Genomic DNA, 25000 nt, shown 5'->3' with positions numbered 1-25000 from the left:
CATCATCAGTTAGTGCTTTGAGAAGCTCATCAGAGATCACATCTGCTCTGTTCTGCCGGCATTTCTGCAGTTCGCCTACCGCAACAACCGCTCCACTGATGATGCAATTGCCTTCACCCTGCACACTGCACTTTCCTATCTGGACAAGAGGAACACCTATGTGAGAATGCTGTTTGTCGACTACAGCTCAGCGTTTAATACCATAGTGCCCCCTAAGCTTGTGGTGAAACTCCGGGCTCTGTGTCTGAACAGTCTCTGTGGAGCAGGATCCTGGACTAGAGTTGGCAGCAAAATCTCCTCCCCACTGACCCTCAACACCGGTGCCCCACAGGGCTCTGTTCTCAGTCCTCTCCTGTTCTCACTGTACACACATGACTGTGTAGCGACATACAGCTCCAATGTCATCGTCAAATTTGCGGGTGACACAACAGTGGTAGGCCTGATCACTGACAACAATGAGTCAGCTTACAGAGAAGAGGTGCGCACTCTGACAAACTGGTGCCACGATAACAATCTCTCTGCACATCAGGAAGACCAGGGAGCTGGTGGTGCACACTTTTTCTTAGATTCATATTTACTTCAGCTTAAAATCTCATTGTTAATGCAAGAGTCGCTCATCTAACACGCTGACTGGTGTATACGTTACCCAGAATCCCCAAGCGTGGCTCAGTGGAGAGCAGACTCACGTGTGCGTGCGATGCGTGTGATGGGCGGCCCGTTCCCGTCGCTGTAGACCGCTGAGACACTGAGGCGGTACTCTGTGTCTGACAGAAGAGGCTGCAGCAGCAGCGAGGTCTGAGCCGCAGGAACCATGGCCTGCAGCAGAGAGAAAGCACACCGTGACTCACAGAAACCACAGTCATTAAAGGTATTTTGATATGGGGAATGTTCCTGTGGTGAACACAAACACATTTCAGGACGACGGCCTGTAGTGCTGTGAAACTCTGTGGTATAAACCTGACGATAAAAACTAAACACACACTTACAAAACTCCACAGAAGACAAGACACATTCACAAGCCACAGGGACTTTTGAGGAGAAATGGAAATGGACTTTCAGCAGCTGTTTGTACGTCACTTTAACATACAAACACTGAACATTCACTGATGTTACAGCATTTGAGACCCGCTGAGGTTAAATGTGACGGATCACATCTGAACGTGCCATGCGCCGCAAAACTCTATTCCCTTTGATCCAGCTCTGCTTTAATCCAGTTTTCACACATGGACTGTCATGAGAAATGTATGATGTGAAAATGACTAGGGATGCACGATATTGGATTTTGCCGATATCTGATATGCCGATATTTTTCAAGGCCGATGCTGACACCGATATATATTTCCTTTTGTTTGGAAACAACACCAAATCTCTCCTGTGCAGAGATTATAAACAAATAATTTTTACATTTTGGTTAGTTTTTAACAAAAATGTATTTGTTAGAATTAAATAATCAATAATGAAGCTATTTTTTAATGAGAGTACATTGAAAGCTTTGAAAATAACTATAAATCAATCAAAAATTCCCTCATTTTTCTCAGACAGATGCAGTGGTAAACTTAACATTTTATTTGTAGATTTATTATTTGTAGATGGTCTAAAGCAAAAATTCTGAAATAATTTTTAGAGCTCCTTGTATTTTAGTTTCAATAATGAAAAAAATTGTATTAACAAATAAATCTGTATAAAATTAATTTCCAAGTTTCCAAGATTTCCAAGATATGGTTTCTGACCTTTAAATCTAAACATATTAGTGATTTTATTACATTAATTACTGCTTAGAAACACATGTATCTTAATGTTATTTGTGTATTTTATTTAAATTTTATTACAAGTAGGCCAACAGTGCCCCCTAAATAAAAGGCCTCACTGGATGGGTGTTAGAACACGAGGGAGGCTCTCATCACACACCAGACGCCTCATTCTGTACTTATGTTCTCAGATGAAATGAACAGTGAATCTAATCCCCATTCAGGCAAAAATTTTCTTAAAGAATGACTGCAGTGCTGACCTGATCTTATCTTTAGCACACCCTGAGCACATGTGAGTTATTCTTCTTATCGGCAAGACATATCGCCATACCTTTTCATATAGGGCCGAGGTTTAAATTTTAAGCCATTATCGGCTGATTCCATTAACGTTCTGATAATATTGTGCATCCCTAAAAGTGACACTTGCATTTAAATCAGCACAGTTTGCAATGTCTATATTCAGGTTATTATCATACGTTTGAAGACATGCAGAAGAGGATGGACAGTCAGATTCAGATGCTCACCGTCTGTTCGGCGCGGTCTCCTCGTGTACTGATGTATGACACTCGGTACTGACGCACGTTTGGACCCAGCGGATCCCATGATAGACGCATGCTGAAGGTCGTCACATCGCTCAGCTGCAGATTCCTGACGGCCAGGCGCTGCACTGCGTACACACACACACAATCATCCGAGCGCATTCAGGGTTTTCCTGCATTGAAACTGTTTCGGTTGCCAGCAAAGTGAAAGAAATCAATCTTTGCAATGTTTTCCATAATGACTGAGTCATCAGCTGCTGTTCTGAAGGTTAATGAAATGTTTGGGGAAATGCAAGAAGTTCAGAGGAGCAGAAGTGCCACGCAAACAAAAAACACAGATACTGCGTGTGCATGAACATGTCTGTAAGCGACTACCAAAGAGCATTTCTGACGCAGGAGAGCGTCTGCTGGAAACACATGAGAGATTTTACCGGCTGTAGTCGTTCTGAAGGTCGTCGTCGCAACTGTTGTTTTTCTGGCGACTTCATACAAAATTAGAGACAAAAAAACACATTTTAAGGTCTGTGATTCTGGTCAATATTCCGACAGCACTGGGCTTAATGAACGATCAGGTAAAGTCAGACCTGTGGTCTCGCTGATCTCCACTGGATCGCTCTCAGACTCGTCTCTGTAGATCCCAGACAGAGAAACTTCATATTCAGTCAAAGGCTTCAGACCCGTGATGACAAACCAGTTGGAGTTATCATTGACGAGAACCTGCAGACAAACACAGAATCATCAGACGGACTGATGCAGACAACAGTGACATGAGGAGCGCTGTTCAGACGCGATGATAGCTGGATAGTGATCCGATCGCTGGTGTTTCCTTTTCAACGAGACAAATGCAGAGACAGACAGACAGCAAGAGAGACAGACGGGTGCTTATTTAATTTTTTTGCAGTATTGTTGACTTGATTTCACAGACTCTAATGGAAGAGAACTGAACGGAGCTGGACAACAGCATCACTGAATCAGTGATGAACTAAAGCCCCGCACGGGCCTCAAATCAAGGCTCTAGCCCGGACTTGTCCAACAGCTTATCACAACTGTCGGCCTGTTTTGTGCTTTGACACAATCTGTATTGTATAAAGTGTTATAGAAATAAAGGTGACTTGATGGCCAGATGTACAAAAAGACCGGCAGACAGATGGACAGACAGACAGACAGACTTGCGGACAGACAGGTGTGTGCACCTCTTTAGTCTCTCCTCCCGCTGCGGGTCTCCAGGTGAGTCTGTAGAAGGAGACGTCAGACGCGGCGTCTTGCCACATCACTCTGAAACTATCAGTGGACACGTCACTGCTACGGAGATACAGAGGCAGAGGAACCTCTCCTACAACACACACATTCAAAAAAGAAATATGATTTCAATTTACAGCTTGATTGTATGTTTGTTTGTTTTTTTGCATTTCAATTATATTTGAACTTTAATGTTATTTTAAATATATAAATGCTATGTGTGTCCTCACTGGTGGTGAAGCTGTCCGTCAGAGGTTCTGCTTGTCCCTCATCATACAGGGCAAAGATGGCGACAGTGTACTCCGTCAGAGAGGTCAGGTTGTGCAGCAACAGTGTGGTGACCGGACCCACTTCCACCTGAGGTTACCAAAGGGTCAAAGGTCAGAGACATGCCAAAACAATTCAGTTCACAGTGGCCGGTTGAGCTCTCACCTTATTGGTCTCCACAGCGTCTGTCTTCACATAAACAATACGGTAACCTTTGACCTTACGAGACGCCGCGTCCCACGAGAGTTTAGCAGAGCTGTGACTGATGTCTGAGATGCGCAGATTACGAGCCGGAGTCAGACGAACTGAGAGCGAGAGTCAGACAGAGGATATTATCAGTTCTTCTCTGGTGAAGGCTAGTATTGAGCACACATAGGTGTTTCTCTGATGTGTCGTGTGTCTGGGGTTCGGACTCACGCGTGGTCTCCTGCTCGGTCATGGGGTCACTGGCTTCCTCTCCGAACAGTGAATAAACAGTCACTGTGTATTCCGTTGCAGGAGTTAAACCTTCCAGTTCAACTTGAGTCACGGAGTCAGACACTTTAACCTTTAACACACAAACACACACTCACTAGTTAGGGATACTCTCAGATCTGAGAGCATCTACATTCATGCATGTTCCAGTCGGGTGTCATTGACTGATTCTAGTCCAAATCTTCACACCGGATATTTGCCTGCGGTGTGAGAGGACCTGTGGTGTGTGTGTGTGTGTGTGTATTCCACCTCCTTCTCGTCCGCGGGGTCACCCTCCGTCAGTGGTGCGTACAGGATCATGTACCCAGTAGCCCCTTCTGCCGCCTGCCAGCGCACACGCATGGTACTGTGGGTGATGTCATGCAGCTCCAGATTACTGACCGTCGGCAATGCCACTGACCGACAAACACAACAATCAACAACCATACAGACACAAGAAGTACTGCAGAAGAACACAAAATAACAGATCAGATGTGATAATAGATCAAACATGATTATAGATCAGATGTGATAAATCAGGTGTAATGAACCGATCAAATGTAATGAATAGAGAAGATGTGATTTTAGATCCGATGTGGTAATAGATAGGTCTTTGTATTAACAGATCTCCTGATAACAGATCAGACACACTCACAGGTGGTCTCGCTGCCTCTCAGTGCTTCACTGGCTGCGTTGCTGTAGATGGCGAATACAGTGATCTTATACTCCGTCAGAGAGTTCAGATACCTCAACACCACAGAGTTCTCATCGCCGTTCACCACCACCTGCACAACACACCGCATTCACATACACAGATGCACAGGGGTGTCTTTCACTAGCTCTCCTGAACTCACATTCACAGAGGAAGATTCAAAATAATGGATCATGAGGCCTTTTCTATTATTGAGGCCAGCTAAAATGTCTTTAAAAGTGACTTCACGAGTTCACCCTTACATCTAATCTGATAGCAAATAGTAAGCATTTTTTGGCACGCTGTCCAGGGCTCCGAGGCCAGAATATAACCAAACCCAGAGAACTCCCCCTATCCCTAATATGGGATGAAAATAGATTAGGAGTGAGGAGTTGGGGTGGAGGAGGGGAGCCGGAAAACTGTCTTAGGACAGAGGCAGGTAGGCTGCATATATATACGTATTGTGCTAGTTAGGATTGTTAGCTAAATGAGTTACACCTGTGCCAAACTGGTTGATTATCTGTTCGTGATCCTCCTGAACCTTGTTAATAAAACATAATATGTTTCACTTCATTACTGAAGATCATGAGTATAAACACACACCTCCTCGGGTCTGGATTCACTGGATGAGTAATACACCACTCTATACTTCTCCACCGGCCCAGCAGCATGGGTCCATGACACACGGAAGCTCCTGGCCGTGACCTCAGAGGTCACAAGGTTACTGGGAGCATCCAGTGGCCTCGTGGAATCTGTCTCACCTGAAAACACACAGAAACTTTACATCATCTAAGCAGGATGGTATAAAAGCTTAAATACAACCTGCTGATAAATATTAAAGTTTCAGCTTTTGTTAAAGGTTTCTCAATGGTCACTCTAACAGTGAGGACACCACAACCCAAGCATCATTTTCAGTGGAAATGGCACAGATACAGATGCTAACATTAGAGCATGAGACTCAATCAGCCTGGAGCAAAGATGCCACAAAACTCCCAGAAACCCACCGCTGATCTCTCTGCTGAGTTCAGAGACACGCTCGCAGATGCTCCTGGTCAGTCCCTCCACTATGGAGCTCATCACGCTGAAATCAGCTGCGTTATACACGTGTGTCTCCTCCGGCGGGGAGGCGATGGCTCTCAGCTCGTTCTCATCGGCGTTCTTCACTCCTGCAGATTCACACAGTCAGAAAACCGTATTTACTTACAAACCCGTATCTGAGTCAGAGCTGGTTTTGTTCTGGTACCGATAGCAAACAGCTCGATTCCAGCGTCTCTGAGTCTCTGAGCAGGAGAAAGAACATCGTCCTGTGATTCCCCATCCGTGATCAGAATCCCAATCTTAGGAACGTCAGGTCTGGATCCAGATTCCTCTTTGAAGCTGTTCTCCAGAATATACGTCAGAGCAAGACCTGGAAAAACACACACATGTACGAACAGATGCATTACAGTGAGAATCATTTAGATTTGTGTGTGTGTTTGTGTGAGTTTGAGTGAGTGTGTATGAGTTTGTGTAAGCATGTGTATGAGTGAGTTTGTATGAGTGTGTGTATGAGTGAGTGTGTATATGAGTGTGATGTCTCCTAAGATCCTCAACAACTTCTATAGCTGAGTAGTTGAGAGCGTCTTGACCAGCTGCATCACTGCGTGGTGGGCAACACTACTGTGAGGGACCGCAAACGTCTGCAGAGAGTTGTGAAGACTGCTGAGAAGATCATCAGGACTCCACTACCCTCTCTGCAGGCCATTAACCATCGCAGAGTCCACAGAAGAGCTGCATCCATCATTAAAGACCCCGCCCACTCCCAACACAGACTGTTCACACGCCTACCCTCAGGACGGAGGTATAGATATCTCCTTCTTCCCCTCAGCTATTAGACTCTTAAACAGGTAGCTAGCTAGTGGACGTATCTATCTCAGAGAACAATCGGTTTAAATTGTTTCATCTCATTGAACATTTGTAATGTTATTGCTGTTATTACTACCATTGTATATTTGTTAATATTACTCATGTAGCCTCATCTCAGTGTGCACATCTGTTACTGCTGATATTGTTATCATGTAGTTGCACTCAATTTGCACGTTACTATAGTTAATTAATGCACTATTGTTTCCCTACTGTATACTCGCATATATAGATAAAAAGTCTATATTTCTATTTTTACATAGTTAATATTTCTTTTTTAATAGTATATATTCCTACTCTATACTCGCATATATAGATATAGTCTATATTTCTATTTTTTTTATAGTCTATATTCCTGCTCTTGCAGCATAATTTTTATTATTAAGTTTCTTACGTTTGTATGTATGTGTGTATAGTTTGTGTATGTGTGTGTATAGTTTGTGTATGTGTGTGTGTATAGTTAGTGTGTGCGTGTATAGTTTGTGTATGTGTATAGTTTCACACTTGTCTTGGCATTCATTGTGGACAGCAAAGTAAGAATTTCTTTGCTCAGGGAAACTTGTTTTCCTCACTGGGCAAATGACAATAAACGCTTTGAATCCTTGAACTCTTTTGTGTAAGTGAGTTTGTGTATTAGTGTGAATTTGAGTGACTGTGTGAGCATGAGTTTGTGTGAGTGTGAGAGCGTGTATGAGTGTGAGTTTGTATGAGAGTGAAAGCATGTATGAGTGTGAGCTTGTGTGAGTGTGTATGAGTGTGAATTTGCATGAGTGTGAGAGCGTGTGTGTGTGTGTGTGTGTGTGTGTGTGTGTGTGTGTCTGTGTGTGTGTGTATGAGTATGAGTTTATGTGAGTGTGAGGTTGTGTATGAGTGTGAGAGTGTTTTGTGAGTGTGAGTTTGTGTGAGTGTGTTTATGAGTGTGAGTTTGTGTGAATATGAGTGTGTGTATGACTGAGTTAAGGTGAGTTTGAATGAGTGTGTATGAGTGTGAGTTTGTGTGAATATGAGTGCGTGTATGACTGAGTTAATGTGAGTTTGAATGAGTGTGTATGAGTGTGAGTTTGTGTGAGTGCGTGAATGAGTGTGAGTTTGTGTGAGTGTGAGAGCGTGTATGAGTGTGAGTTTGTGTGAGTGCGTGTATGAGTGTGAGTTTGTATGAGTGTGAGTTTGTGTGAGTGTGAATTTGCGTGAGTGTGAGAGCGTGTGTGTGTGTGTGTGTGTGTGTGTGTGTGTATGAGTATGAGTTTATGTGAGTGTGAGGTTGTATATGAGTGTGAGAGTGTTTTGTGAGTGTGAGTTTGTGTGAGTGTGTTTATGAGTGTGAGTTTGTGTGAATATGAGTGTGTGTATGACTGAGTTAATGTGAGTTTGAATGAGTGTGTATGAGTGTGAGTTTGTGTGAGTGCGTGTATGAGTGTGAGTATGTGTGAGTGTGAGAGCGTGTATAAGTGTGAGTTTGTGTGAATATGAGTGCGTGTATGACTGTGAGTTAATGTGAGTTTGAATGAGTGTGTATGAGTGTGAGTTTGTGTGAGTGCATGTATGAGTGTGAGTTTGTGTGAGTGTGAGTTTGAATGAGTGTGTATTAGTGTAAATTTGTGTGAGTGTGAATTTGAGTGAGTGTGTGTATGAGTGTGAGTTTGTGTGAGTGTGAGTTTGAATGAGTGTGTGTATGAGTGTAAGTTTGTGTGAGTGTGAATTTGAGTGAGTGTGTGTATGAGTGTGAGTTTGTGTGAGTTTCAATGAGTGTGTGTATGAGTGTGAGTTTGTGTGAGTGCATGTGTGAGTGTGAGTGCGTGTATGAGTGCAAGTTTGTGTGAGTGTGAATTTGAGTGAGTGTGTGTATGAGTGTGAGTTTGTGTGAGTGCATGTGTGAGTGTGAGTTTGTTTTGAGGTTGTGTATGAGTGTGAGTTTGTGTATTAGTGTGAGTTTATGTTTGGGTGAGTTTGTGTGAGTGTGTGTATGAGTGTGAGTGTGTGTATTAGTGTGAGTTTATGTGAGTGTGAGTTTGTGTGTGTGTATGAGTGTGAATTTGAGTGAGTTTGTGTGTGTGTATGGGTGTGAGTTTGTGTGAGTGTGTGTATAAGTGTGAATTTGAATGAGTGTGTGTATGAGTGTGAGTTTGTGTGAGTGTGTGTATAAGTGTGAGTTTGTATGAGTGTGAGAGTGTGTGTGAGTTTGTGTGAGTGTGAGAGCATGTGTGAGTTTTTGTGAGTGTGTATGAGTGTGAGTTTTTGTGAGTGTGAGAGCGTGTGTGAGTTTGTGTGAGTGTGAGAGCATGTGTGAGTGTGTATATGAGTGTGACTGTGTATGAGTGTGAGTTTGTGTGAGTGTGAGAGCATGTGTGAGTGTGTATATGAGTGTGACTGTGTATGAGTGTGAGTTTGTGTGAGTGTGAGAGCATGTGTGAGTGTGTATATAAGTGTGACTGTGTATGAGTGTGAGTTTGTGTGAGAGCGTGTGTGAATGAGTGTGAGTTTGTGTGAGTGTGAGAGCGTGTGTGAGTGTGAGAGCATGTGTGAGTGTAGAGTGTGAGTGTTGGTGTGAGTGAGTGTAAGAGCGTGTGTGAGTTTGTGTGAGTGTGAGAGCATGTGTGAGTGTGTATATGAGTGTGAGTTTGTCTGAGTGTGAGAGCGTGTATGAGTGTGAGTTTGTGTGAGTGTGTGTATAAGTGTGAGTTTGTGTGAGTGTGAATTTGAGTGAGTGTGTGTATGAGTTTGAGTTTGTGTGAGTGTGAATTTGAATGAGTTTGTGTGAGAGTAATGTGTGTATGAGTGTTTGCATGTGTATGAGTGTGAGTTTGTATGTGTATGAGTGTGAGTTTGCGTGTGAGTGTGAGTTTGTGTGAGTGTGTATGAGTGTGAGTTTGTGTGAGTGTAAGAGAGTGATTGTGAGTTTGTATGAGTTTGTATTTGAGTCAATGTGTGTATAAGTGTAAGTTTGTGTGAGTTTGAATGAGTGCGTGTGTATGTATGAGTGTGAGTTTGTGTGAGTGCATGTATGAGAGTGAGTTTGTGTGAGTTTGTGTATGAATGTGAGTTTGTGTGAGTTTGTGTATAAGTGTGAGTTTGTATTTGAGTGAGTGTGTGTTTGAGTGTACGTTTGTGTGAGTGTGTGTATGAGTGTGAGTTTGTGTGAGTGTGTGTATGAGTGTGAGTTTGTGTGAGTGTGAATCTGAGTGATTGTGTGTATGAGCGTGAGTTTGTGTGAGTGTGTGTATGAGTGTGAGTTTGTGAGTGTAAGTGTGTGTGTGTGTTTGTGTGCCTGTTTTTGTGAGAGTGTATGAACCTGTGAGTGTGTTTCCTCCTTTATAGGGCAGAGTCTTCACTGCGTCGATGACAGCCTCTTTAGTGCTGTGAGTGTTCAGATGCCACTCAATCCGTGGATCCCCACTGTACTGCGCCAAACCTGAACACACATACACACACACACACACACACTATTAACACACCAACACACAGCACAAACACACAAGAAACAAACAATCAAATGAGACTGCAGACGCACCAACGCGTGTGTGTTCAGATCCAACCGCAAAGGCCCTGACGAGACTTTCCAGAAACATCCGCACCAAACGGAAATTAATTCGGCCGATGCTCCACGACCCATCCACCAGAATCACGATATCGGCGATGGCTGGAGTTCTACATGTGAACACCTCCACTAAAGAAACAGACAGACAGAACAAACACTGGATGAAATGACAGCAGCAGATCAGTGCTTATGACAGAATAAATGTTAGCACAAGGGCTGCAGTCTGAACAATGCTCAAGTCAAAGGATGAATGACACAGACACTCAGAGTGCTGATGAATGTCTTTATTTCAGTTTTGGACTCTCAGATGTTTCAACTACAAAACTAATGTGTCTGATTCCCTCATGACAAGCCTGAGCCACCTCTGAACCGGATGAAAGATGCTCTAACCTGCAGAGAAACATTCAAATCAAGAGCAACAGAACAGAATTAAAACACAGGAGATAACAGTGTATAGAATAGCGTGTAGAACTGAGTGTAGAGTGAGGTCATGCATGCGTTCTGCTGTTCCTGCTGTAACACGTTCCGCTTAAACTCTCTGCATTTGTCTTTCACTCTCAGATGCCTGGCTTTTCTTTTACCCATAATGCCATGCTTTTTTTCAAGTCTATACACATTAGGAACGTGTCCTTTCAGAAGTCTGTGACAGCCTTGTGCTGTGTGTGAAATGAAGTCAAGCTGTTTGCATAAACGAGTGAAAGCATACAAACACACATTTTCAGCTAAAGTCAAAGGTCAGGGTCAATCAGGGCTCAGGGTGGAGACAGTGTTAAGGCTTATAATGATAACTATAACAGCATTCACATCAGCAGACGATAACATTGTGTTTATTGTAAGTGCTGCAGTTTTGTCTTCTGTCTTTAAATGATCGAGTTCTTTAAAGCAGGATGGATTCTGATTGGCTGTCAATGTGTTTATCATTCATCAGCTGGAAAATAATCTCTCTGAAAGTGATTATTAAAACTTTATGGTTATAGCTATTGTTCTTGATGTGAATGGCATTAACAATACATCTGAAAACATGAATACAAAATGTTTGTTTTGTAAATGTCTCATTCACATTTAGCCAGAATCATGTAACTGGCTATAATTGACTGCATAAATAAATGATCAGGGGATAAGAGATAAATAATGATCAGATAACAGTCAATATTTAAATGTAACAAATAACATTAGCAGCTATTAATTCACATGTATAATAATTTAGCATGATTTTAATGTGTGCTGTGATTAATCTTGCTTCATTTCATGATGAGTTTTTTGGTTATGAAACTTAATGTCAAATTTTGAATTTCTTGACATTAGTTTCTAAATACATAAATTTTTCCTTTATTTGTCCAAAATGAAGCACATTCAGTCACTCAGTTCAGCAAATCGTTTCATATATAGCTTAAACTCAAACTTCATTTTGTTGCAATGTGAATTTTCACTCAACCTTCAGTGTGAAGCAATTCAGATGGACACATCGCTTCATTCTGAACAACCTGTCAAGACAAAAATGAGCCGGAAGGTTCAGTGTGAATCTGCCTTGAGGGTCAACGTTAGTGTCAGTGTGGGGTTAATTTTAGGGGCAATGTGGGGTCAGCATTGGGTTAGGTAATGTGTAGTTCATAGCACGTTCATACCTTCGACTCACTTTTTAACTTGAAAGTCAATGCTGTGGGTAAAAGACAATTTTGGAGGAAATATGAATATCCTTTTCCACTCTGAAATGTCAAGATGGGTTACAAACAATGTGTCATGACGGCTTTAATTCAGGAATCATCCAAAGCCACACAAACACACTGTGTGTAAATGATGATTATATGTGACCTAAAGCTGCACTGAACGACAGCTAATAGTCAACAAGAGCGAGAGAGAGAGAGAGATGATAGAGAGAGAATGACTGCAGGATAGACAGATACGCGGGCACACCTGCATGCCCATAAGGCACAGAGACACAGGGAGAGAAATGAATGAAAGTATTTAGCTAGTGTAGACTTGCAGAGAGAAACTGTGCAGAGACATCAGGACAGAAAAGGAGACGGTGAATGAGAAAAGACACAGTTGCATCACTGTCAGTGTTTCTGAGCCGCACCGAGGCCTAGTGCTGTCAGAAATACTGATGTCGGTACCTCAAATGTAAAAAAAATAAAGAAAAAAAAATTAAAAACCACCAATTTGACATCTATTTATCGTTGATGCTACCAGCATTTGCAGCTAGCATTTTGAGCGCTATGGAGCGGATTACAAAACACCTATCATTCTACAATCAGATATATTAGGGATCAAATATGTCTGTGATTGGCTACAATAATCATTGTTTGAAAGCCACGTCTATCAGCAGATCCCTAATATATCTGCTCATAGACGGAGCGCTCAAAATGCTAGTGGGAAATGCTGGCATCGTCAAAATTTTTACATTTCAGTACCAACTGGTACCAACATTGGGACTTTTGACAACACTACCAAGGCCATGTGACTGTGACGCAGTGCTGGGCGATCTTTCAGATTTTACTGATTAATTGGAATGTACATTTTTGCCACACTTAAATTTCTTTAAATCGAGGAATCGCTGTTTCAAATAAAATTACTAGCAAACATTAGACAATTAGACACGTTGACAGTATGCTAATGCTAAGAGGTCATGCGCAGCTGATGATGGGCTCACCTGTGTCACGCTACATAAAGGAGCGTAACGCAGAATGTATCGCTAGTCCTGATGTTCACACAGAATGCATTTGTGCTGAAAAACACCAGCTAATGAAACGCCAGCTGAGCTTCTTTAACTCGAGCGCCATGTTTTTAGACACCGTTTCATGAGCAAGATAAAACTCGCCCCTCAGGCGCATGTTTACATAGAAAAGCAATGGAAAAGCAGAAAGCAGTGCAGAACTGTTTTTTATTTGAAGCAGTCTGTTATTTGATGTGTGCATGATGCTGACAGACTGAAAGCTGCTGCTGTTTTCATTCACTGTTAATAATCGCTGCTGCTGCTGTTATATTGTCAGTCAGGAAGAGTTTGAATCGTCTGGAGTTTTTGAGTCAAACTCTAAAACTGAATGTCTACATTTTGGCTAAGATATATTTGGCCTTTTAAAATATTTCTGAATTATTTTTCCATATTTCATGCATTTTCTCTGCAAAGATATTTAACAAGTGAATTTGTTGAACTTGTGTACTGCACTTGAAACAGAACTTTCTTTAACCAGATGCTTCATTAAGAACATGTTACATAAATCATGTTATAGTTACATTTTACAAGTTGATTAGTTAAACATTAAAAATGAAATCAGATAAATCTTGAATCAATTAAACATTCTGAAGAAAATGAGATTTTATTGTTTGCAATATCGCTCAAACAGGGATCTTTTGAGAAGATTTACAGACGTGTTTCTCTCTCTTTCTTCAGCAGACGGTCCTATAATCACATTCAGTATAAATCACACACACACAAACAAGCCGTCAATCTCCACGCTAATGTCACGTTTGCAGAGCCAAAACCCATGAGCCTCTGCGGTCGCTGTTTCAAACCTCCATTTAAACTGGAAACTAAATACAGCAGAGAGCAGATGCTTGCACAACCATCTCTAACATTTAGAAACAAATACAAAAGGCACAGAAAATTTCAAGCTAACATTTAGTGCTGCGTGAGATTTTTTATATTTCCAGGAAGACTAAATCATTTCCATTGATCATTCCGGCTCTTAATGTTGTGTGATGAACAGACACTCATGAACAACTCTCAGAAAGCACACAAACATAAACATCAGAAGAACCAAGAGGATGTAAAGGTCTCAACAGCAATGTGTGAGTTAGTTCATTTATTTCTGTTATTATTGTTATTATTGGAGTTTTGGTCCCTTGCCACCGTCGCCTTTGGCTTGCTTAGTTGGGGACGCTTGACTGATTGCAAAGAAACTATTGGCAGAGAACTGAACTGGATGATGAATCACTGAATCATCAATGAACTGACTTTAGCTGGAAAAATGACTCTTGCATTATTGACAAACTATTTTCCTGTTTGACATTGTAAAGCTGCTTTGACACAATCAGTATTGTATAAAGAAAAAAATTGTGTCTGTGAAACAGCTTCATCAAGGCAGAATTAATATGAACTAAATGACATTATTATGATGCCTCTTTATTGTTTTAAATGATTAATATCCTGCAGATTCTCCAGATGGATTCTAGCACACTTTTCACAGCGACAACAAACTCACTCTTTTCTGATGGTTTGAGGCTCTTTACGATGTCAGTCTCTCAAACAGGACCCAAATTAACCCTTGCTGAGAGTAAATGGGCTCCGGTGAGTAAATAAAGTTTTATGAGTTACTTATGTTGATTTATGAGTTACTTGTCAACACAGCACATGGTGTTTAAATCACACTGTAAGAAACTCATTGGCAATCCATGTGTGCAAAGGCAAAAAACCCAACTGTGTTTCCACAATAAAAATAACGCAATTGTGCTTCTACAATAAAAATGACGCAAATGTGTTTCCACAATAAAAATAACACAAATGTGTTTCCACAATAAAAATAATGCAACTGTGTTTCCACAATAAAAATAATGCAAATGTGTTTCCACAATAAAAATAATGCAACTGTGCTTCCACAATAAAAATAACACAAATGTGTTTCCACAATAAAAATAACGCAACTGTGCATCCACAATATAAATAATGCAACTGCGTTTCCACGGTAAAAAAAACACAACTGTGCTTCCACAATAAAAATAACGCAATTGTGCTTCTACAATAAAAATGACGCAAATGTGTTTCCACAATAAAAATAACACAAATGTGTTTCCACAATAAAAATAACGCAACTGTGCATCCACAATATAAATAATGCAACTGCGTTTCCACGGTAAAAATAACGCAACTGTGCTTCCACAACAAAAATAACGCAACTGTGCTTCCACAATAAAAATAACGCAACTGTTTCCACAATAAAAATAACACAACTGTGCTTCTACAATAAAAACAGTGCAACTGTGTTTCCACAATGAAAAAAGAGCAACTGTGCTTCCACAATCAAAAAAACACAACTGTGTTTCCATAATAAAAACAAAGCAACTGTGTTTCTACAATAAAAATAATGCAAGTGTGCTTCCACAATAAAAACAGTGCAACTGTGCTTCCACAATAAAAACAACGCAACTGTGTTTCCATAATAAAAATAAAGCAACTGTGTTTCCACAATAAAAACAATGCAACTGTGTTTCCACAATAAAAATAACTCAACTGTTTCCACAATAAAAATAACGCAACTTTTTCCACAATAAAAATAACGCAACTGTTTCCACAATAAAAATAACGCAACTGTGCTTCCATAATAAAAATAAAGCAACTGTGTTTCCACAATAAAAATAACTCAACTGTTTCCACAATAAAAATATCTCAACTGTTTCCACAATAAAAATAACGCAACTTTTTCCACAATAAAAATAACGAGCTCCACAATTAACACAATAAAAAAAATATGTTTCCACAATAAAAATAACTCAACTGTTTCCATAATAAAAATAACGGAACTGTGCTTCCACAATAAAAATAACACAACTGTTTCCACAATAAAAATAAAGCAACTGTGTTTCCATAATAAAAATAAAGCAACTGTGTTTCCATAATAAAAAATAAAACACAAATAAAAAAATAACGGAACTGTGCTTCCACAATAAAAATAAGGCAACTGTGCTTCCACAATAAAAATAAAGCAACTGTGTTTCCATAATAAAAATAAAGCAACTGTGTTTCCATAATAAAAAAAAACACAACTGTGCTTCCACAATAAAAATAACGCAACTGTGCTTCCACAATAAAAACAATGCAACTGTGCTTCCATAATAAAAATAACTCAACTGTTTCAACAATAAAAATACCGCAACTGTGCTTCCACAATAAAAACAACACAACTGTGTTTCCATAATAAAAATAAAGCAACTGTTTCCATAATAAAAATAATGCAACTGTGCTTACACAATAAAAATAACACAACTGTGCTTCTACAATAAAACAGTGCAACTGTGTTTCCACAATAAAAACAACGCAACTGTGTTTCCATAATAAAAATAAAGCAATTGTGTTTCCACAATAAAAATAATGCAACTGTTTCCACAATTTAAATAACGCAACTGTGCTTCCACAATAAAAACAACACAACTGTGTTTCCATAATAAAAATAACGCAACTGTGCTTCCACAATAAAAACAATGCAACTGTGCTTCCATAATAAAAATAAAGCAACTGTGATTCCATAATAAAAATAAAGCAACTGTTTCCAAAATATAAAAATAATGCAACTGTTTCCACAATAAAAACAATGCAACTGTGCTTCCACAATAAAAACAATGCAACTGTGTCCTATCTATTAATTAAATTCTGTCAAATCCATATTGTTTCCATCTTGTCCACCAAAGTCATGAAAGAATTTTGTCATCACCCAGCTCTAATCTGATAAATGTGACTATAATGCATGAAGATGTTAAATCATTATAAGAGTTGACATCATGACTTTATGTTATGCAGCTCTGAAAAGCACTATATAAATATATTTGAGTTAATTTGAGAGCATCTGCATCGCTTGGTTCAAAAACCAGCAGCTGCCCGTCTGTCATGAGAGGTATAACACAGAGTTTCTGCAAGTTTTATAAAAGTTAATTTAAGACCCTTTTAAGACCAAGTAAAGAAAATTTAAGGAATAAATTTAAGGAAACTAGAGATGCAACTGACAAGCAGTTTTTTGAGATATTTTTTTTAAGCTTGTTTAAAACTTCAATAACAAAAATAACCAGGGAAGCACTGAAACTTGGCCACAAAAACTTTTTGGGCGAGAGTGATTCTGATTTTATTGCATTGAGTGTAAAGGGCGACTGATGATGTTTTTATGTCATGCCAGATGAGGCTCCTGCAGCCTGTTTGAGTGAGAGAGAGACTCGTACAGAATAAAAACAAATGACAACAGCACTCACAGAATGTTATAGATGCATACTGTGGTAAAAAATTTTACCACAAAAATTTATAATACATGATATAGGTAAGCAACATTACACGACCAAGATGTTTCCCTGAATATCAGCACGATTGCAATGTGACACTGATTTACAATAGTAGTTCAATAAACAAAAAGTTAAAATTAAGTTACTTAAATTTTAGACACAATAGCCCTTTCACAGAGTAATACCATTAAATTGGCATAAAATTACCGGAACAACTTTACCGCTAAATACAAAAATGCGCTGCTCACACAGGCAAAGACGTTTTAATCTTTTTACCAGTAAAGAACAATTCACACATCAGCAAAAAAATACTTAATAATTCTACAACATCAACAACAAAAAACCACCAAAAAACCACCACAAATGACCTCCACTCATTAAAACAGTCATTTGCCACCACCTACTGGTGCTTTGGTTTCATATTTAAAAGTATCATTGTATTTTTCCCTACATTTCTTTTTTGTATGGTCAAAGAATTATTTAAAACATTAATCTTATAACATTATTTATGCATTTGCAATTTTGTGGAGTAGATGCATTTATGGCACCTCACAGCTTATGCAACACAATTAAATACATCTAAAAATTCATTAAATACATCTAAAGCCACTTCAAATGCAGCTTCTGTTTCCTCTGCAGTGGAAAGATGGAGTTTGTTGATACTGATTTCATTTGAATGGTAAAAACTCATTATTGTAATTTAATTAATTGATCAAATTTATGAAATTGATGTAAACTATAGTACTTATAAAGAAAATTTGTAATCTGTAAAAATCGGTATTGGCAGGTCACGCTTAAAAAAAACGGAAATCATAATCGGCCAAGAAAATTGCAATCAGTGCATCTCTAAAGGAAATATAACACATCAAAATGTTCTCTAAATGTAAATTTCAAAGGTGCACAAAATTAGTTCAAACTTTGAAAATACAACTTCTAACTGATCTACATTAATTTTTAATTCATAATACAAAAAAAGAAAAATAAAGAAAAAAGAAAATAGCCTTACTAGAATATGGAAATAACTTTTACTGAAGCTTCTGATCATACTGCAAAAATCATGTTCTTCCTCCGTATTTTTTGTCTTGTATTGCAGAAAAATTAACTTAATTCCAAGGAAAAACAAGTTTTTGTCACCCACTGGCAGAGAGTAGTCCTTGCTTTAAGCATAAACTCACTTGATTTCGTTCTTCCCCATTTTGCATCTCAAGTAAATATTTTGTATATTGATTTAGGAATGTTTAGATATCTCTATTGGAAAACAGGACAAAAATACTATGTTAGATATAAATTTGTTTGCAGTGCATGCAACATTTAATGCCATGACTAAGACCTTTATAAGGCTTTCATTTCTACTTTCTCTTCACTTCCTCTTTTCCTCAATGCTTTGTAAAGAAAACAGTGACACTATCATTTCTCTCCATTAACTTCTAGCGTAGCGTCTCCCATCAGCATTAACCCTCTACGTGCTATGAATATGCTCTTATGACACATCGCTTGTGCTATCATGGATTCGGATTAAAGCTGGACGAATGAAGGCAAATGTAAACTCTCACATCATAGAGCAGAGTAGTACTGTGTCAGCCAAGGTTTAGTAAGAGTATGTCTCACTAATACTATTGTTATTAAATGAATCTTTCGTTTATAGCAGTGGGAACGAACCGTTGCAATGAAGTCCACTGATATATCAGAAAGACTGAAACGCATGGACACTGACTGTGATTTACTGATCTGAGAGTGGCGCTTCAGTCGTATCTTCTGCTTGGGATCTCCAGATGAAGCTCAGGACTGATGTTTCACCTCACCTTCACTGATCTCATTGTCCTGTGGGGCGGCGCTGGTGTCCTGCGGACCTCTGAGGTCACTCACCTGTGACCCTGATCCTGACAGAAGCACAGCGCCAGTCAGACGAGATTAAAAAACACAGCACATATCTGTGGCATTTCTCATATCAGACAAACACATCTCAGTGTCACATCTTCAGACGGCGGCTGCTCACCAGTGTATCTGCCCAGCAGTGCTTTACTCTGCGCAGCTCCTCGCACGGCTGTGATCTTCACGCTGTACTCTTTCCTGCGGTCAAACCCAGTGATGACGGCTTTGGGCTCAGATTTACTCACTATCAGCTCACGCTCGTCTCCTGATGAACAGAAGACACACGCTGAGATGTGAGACAGAACGAGACTCTGAGAGAAAATGTTGGGTGAACTATCCCTTTAAGACTCACTAATAGTTCAGACAACCCAACTAGTAGATTTCATGTGTATCTTTAAAACAATAGAGCTGAAGGTGATGTGAGCCTCTCAACAACAGAACAGCTCGTTCAAAATGCCAATCACAGAGATATAGTTTACAGCACAATCATTAGTCAGGTCTGACAGAACTTCATAAACTGAGTGAATGGCATGTTATTCTTTCATCCTGAGGGTCCCTTACAGGCCCTGTATGGACGGATTCCCATTCCCAGCATTCTTTGCTGCTGTCCAATGATCACAAATCACAAAAGATGGGAAAAGTCTAGATTTCTCACCTGAATCAGTGCTGTACAGGAGTCTATAGCTGTCAAACGCTCCCTTCGGCTCCTTCCAGGTCAGGCCGAGCGTGTTGGAGCTCAGCTCTTTAAAACGCAGCCTTCTGGGCATCGGCACTGCGACACAGCGGAAACAAGAACATCCCTCAGAAAGATCTCCTTTCATTAGGATGCACAGTTGCTCTGTTGATCTAATCACAGCCAGCATCTGCTGAGCAAACGCACCGTTCCTCAAGTTCAGCTGCTGTTTGCCCAACAGATGGTGGTTAATTAGATCTGAAACACCGAGAGTGTCGTCATCTGTGTCTGAGAGTCAAACAGATGGAACGAGAAGAAGCCACGCACGCCACGCCGAGTCCTAACCAAACATGACACAGTAAAGCTCTAGCGCTGAGTTTGGTTCAAGTCACACGTCATTTTGTTGCAACACTCTTTTTCAAATGAGGATTACAACAAGTGATGATCTTGAATTAACCAAATATTGAAATGTAACCGTGAAATCGTGTCACATCCAGTGCTGGTTAGATTACTAACAAAATATATTTCTCACAATAGGCTACATTAAATCAGAAACGTTACACATTTAAGATAATGTAATCTGACTACTTTTTGATTACTTTCAGATTACTTGTTTATCACATTGATTTGAAAAGGGTAATCTTATTCAATATTGATATAAAAAAAAAGAAGGAAAGTAATGCATGATGAAGGGCATTAAGCGTTACATTGCATCAGGTTTGTGAAGGAACGGCAGGAGGTTTTTAAGTTGATAAAGCCAATAGTTAAATATTTAAATATAAAATATCAAATTAAAACGTATAATTTTTTGTTTAAATAAAACACTTCAACATAAAAATAAATCCTTAAATGATAAAACTGTTCAGAAAAGAAGCTCTGCTGACAGAAACAGTTTGGGAATTCCTGCATTAAAAACTAAATGACAAGTTGTGCATTTTAATGTGTTTGAAAGACAAAAGCCTTTCCAAGGCAGTTATAGACGGTTAATGATTAAATGATTAAAATGTGTTCATCAGAATTAAGCAATTCCAACCCCTCCAAACTTAAACGCAACTTTATGAACTTCTAAAAGCGTTATGCTTTAAAATGAATAAGTGAAGATCATTTATGAACACTTTACCGTCAATGTAAGAATAACATGCACTCAATAAAAAAGTAACTGTAATCTGATTATGAGCATTTTAAAACATAATAAGAAGTACTTTATTTTTGGAATTTGGAATTTTGGAAGTTGCCACCAGCACTGGTCGAGTCGCACAGCAGTAGTTCAGTTAGTTAGTAGTTTAGCGTCGGAAAGCTTGACGCATCAGACCTGGTTAGGACACGGTGTTTCGACTAAACAAAGTCTGACTTTGTCCTCGTATCTGCAACACTGACATGCAAGACTGGATGCTCGGCTTTGTGGTGAGACAGAATGAGAAGAGAGTGAGATGTGTGTATTTCTGAGGACGTCTGAAGGGCGTTCATGCACCGCAGTCACCCGTCAGACAGCCCAACACATGCTCCATCTCTCTCCAGCCAGCGCAGGCATTCTTTCTCAGCACGAAACGCCGTGCACTAGCCCACAAACCCGGGTCAGCAGGCAGGTGACCGTTCTTTACAGACGTCTTTGTGTAAAGAGGCTGCGGTTTCCTCTTCAGAGCAGATGCAGCAGGCAGAAGATAAAACACTGTGTGAAGAGCACCAACCTGAATGCAGGACGAGTGTGAAAACGCTCTCTCCTCGGATAAACGTCCCGGCTCGTGTCCAGTCAGAGTTCGTGTGTGTTTGAAACGAATGACCTTTATACTGCCAACGGATAAATGTCTCAAACACCTGGCAGGATCATGTCTGGCTCATGATTCACCACAAAATCAAAAGGAAAACCAAACTAAAAATATTTATTGCATAACGAAAATTGTATTGTACCATTACCACAGTTAAATCCTAAATATAAAGAAACCATGTTACAGTAATGAGAATTCAAGAGAACGTGTTACGATTCGTTTTTTCCTCTGACACATTTATGGCGATCACGTTTCCTTGAAGAGGTTTATGCTGCCTCTGGATTCTCCAGCTTCGATTTTACAGCTTTCATTCTGAACCGAACATGACGACAATTTCAGTTAAAGCAAAACGTATTTTACTGACTGCAGTTCAAAACAAACATGCAGCACGACCAGAGCAGTCTGAGCCACTGATTAATGACTTACGAGTCGTTCGTTTAATCAATCACACAAACAGACTGAAACACAAGTTTACCAAATGCATCGAGGCTGCGCGGTTAGTTTAGTTTTCTACATTATCAAACGATAGTTAAAGGAGGAGTTCACTTCCAGAATAAAAATCTCCTGATCATTAACTTGCCCCCATGTCATCCAAGATGTGCATGTCTTTCTGTCTTCAGTTGAAAAGAAATGAAGGTTTTTGAGCAAAACATTCCAGGATTTTTCTCCTTATAATGGACTTCAATGGGGACCACTGGCTGAAGATCAAATCACAGTTTCAGTGCAGCTTCAAAGAGCTCTACACGACCCCAGCCGAGGAATAAGAGCCTTATCTAGAGAACCTATCAGTCATTTTCTAAAAAAAAAAAAAACATTTATGTACTTTTTAACCACAGATGCTGGTCTTGCACTAGCTGGACTTCCAGACTTTGACTTTCAGACTGGACTTTGAACATCTTGGATGACACGAGGGAGAGTAAATGATCAGGAGATGTTTATTCTGGAAGTGAACTACTCTCACACCAGCAACGATAACAACTATAATAACAGCTATAACTATATTAGCGTCCACACCAGTGTTCATTCTAAGAGTCGCCTGCCACTTTAATCCTGTCCTTGTATTTATCATTCAGCAGCTGGGAAATAAAATCACTGTTGTTCTGCTTTAGTTGTAGTGTGTAGTGGTTATTAGAAGTGTACAGTTATAGTTCTGTCTCTGGCTGTAATGCTCTGTATGCTGCAGACACCTGAGGCGCGGCGGATGGCAGGTATTTGAGAAACAGATCTGAACGTGTCTGCTGGACGAACTCCAGGAGATCAGCTTCCTCCTGACAGGAGCGTTTCAGAGAGCTACACCAAAGCTACTGAAAACAGCCACATAAACATGCTTTACGGGATCATAAAAGGAACTAAATGTAGAAGTCGCTCCCGCCACAAGATCCACAGTGCTTCCAACAAGTCCAGCCATGTATGTTTTTATTAAAGGGACAGTTCATCCCATAATAGAAACTCGGTCATCGTTTACTCACCCAAACCTGTCTGAGTTTCTTTTGTCTGCTGAACATGGAATAATTCATTCTGAAGAATGCTGGTGACTAAACAGTCAACTTTTTGGCTAAACACATCAAAATATTTCACGTTCAGCAGACTCATACAGCAACAAATTAAAAGTAAATGATGACAGGATTTTAATTTTTAGGTGAACTGTCCCTTCCCTGATAGCAGATATTTGACGTCTGCATTACATCTGCAAGACGTATTTTTTAGTGTTTGCTCATCTCCTGTACCTTTATAGAACGTTTCCTATCAGATGTCAAATAGACGTTTAGAAGATGTCTTTAAGATGTCTATGATTCAGAATGAATGTAAAACTAACATCTTGGAGACGTCTATCCGATGTTTGTAGATGAAGCGATCTTTAACCTGTGCTGTCTGGGTTTGAGCAGTGAGAAGGAACACAAGATTTCAGAAACAAATACTGAAAACGTTACAAGATTCCTTTCCGATCTGGAAAAATTTGTCATCGGTCAAACAGATGACCTAAAATAAAACAAGTGAAATCGATATATGGATGGAATGATAGACAGAACGATTAACCCAACAACAGAAAGAACATCACAACAACAGAAAACGCAAAAGAGTGATATAATGAGTGATAAACATCATAGTAAACAGAACAGAAAGCAGACAGACAGTCGTACCTTGAGCTCGTGTGATTAATACTGATGTCAGAATCAGGATCAGCAGCACTCGAACCTGCATCCTCTCAGCTGACCCACACACACACACACACACACACACACACACACACACAGAATTAATCACACAACATCACAAACCTACATTAATTTAATTTATTCATTTACATTCATTCTGCATCGAGCGACTCACAAACAGCGTCATCAGTAAAACACACACACACACACACACACACACACACACACACACACTTCCAGTGCAAGAACAAACAAAAACACTCTTTTCGGATCTAACGAAGGTACACTGAAGCGCGCAGTGTTACATTTCAACGCCGTTCTTCTAATAAAGCAGACGCAATCTCACTCACCTGCTGTCACAACACAAAACCCGAAGCAGCGCGAGCTCAGAGCCGAGGAGTGAGTCTCGTGCGGCGCAGCGGAGACTCTTCAGCTTCAGAGAGCGAACGCGCTCCTTTAATTCAGCTCCTCAGCGGCTCTGATTGGCGCTGACAGACAGGAATGTCTCACCTCAACATTACAGCACATCTCTGGATTCTGCAGTGAATAACGCATTAACACCTCAAGTGAGTGTGCAGCGGCTTCAGGAGAAACGAGCTCGAGTGAAGATGATGAATGAGGAAGAAGCTGACCTTCCTCTGAAGGACACACTTACAGTTTTCTCAATCGATGACACACTAAAACTCTTTCTGTTAGCTACATACCTAAAATAATTGATCCAGCTCTCAAAAGAAAAACTCATTCCTCAAAACTGTAAAGAATTTCCATCCTTTAGACACTTGATTTATCTGAAAATCGTGGTTTGGCAAGTCATAATTATGAGATGAAAAGCCGAAATTGTGGCTTGAAAATTAGAAGCAATGCATAGAAAGTCGAAATTATGACATAATCATAATTGTGGTATCAAAAGTCAAAATGATGACATAGGATACTAAATCGAGATTATGAGAAAAAAAAGAAAGAAAGTCATAATAACGTTGCATTTATTAGATTAAAAATATTTTTGCCTTTTTATCCCTAATTTCAAATTTATCATGTCATAGTTTTGACTTAAAGTCTTAATATCAGCTTTTTGAAATTGTCATTATTTTGACTTTTTATGAATTAGCCTATAAACATAAAAAATTTCTACTAATTGTTTTTTATGTCATTACATTGGTTGAAGCATAATAAACAAC

The 25000-nt window shown here is 39.7% G+C and overlaps 1 pseudogene; it reads right to left on the bottom strand.

The window, feature by feature from the left end:
* LOC109093698 overlaps positions 1-24322 on the bottom strand; it is a 47341-nt pseudogene extending 23019 nt beyond the window's left edge.
* Positions 24323-25000: the final 678 nt, after the last annotated feature.

Source organism: Cyprinus carpio, chromosome A19, assembly GCF_018340385.1.
Source record: "Cyprinus carpio isolate SPL01 chromosome A19, ASM1834038v1, whole genome shotgun sequence".
Lineage (NCBI taxonomy): Eukaryota > Metazoa > Chordata > Actinopteri > Cypriniformes > Cyprinidae > Cyprinus > Cyprinus carpio.
Note: the sequence above shows the minus strand (reverse complement) of the source record. Positions and strands in the feature narration are given on the sequence as shown.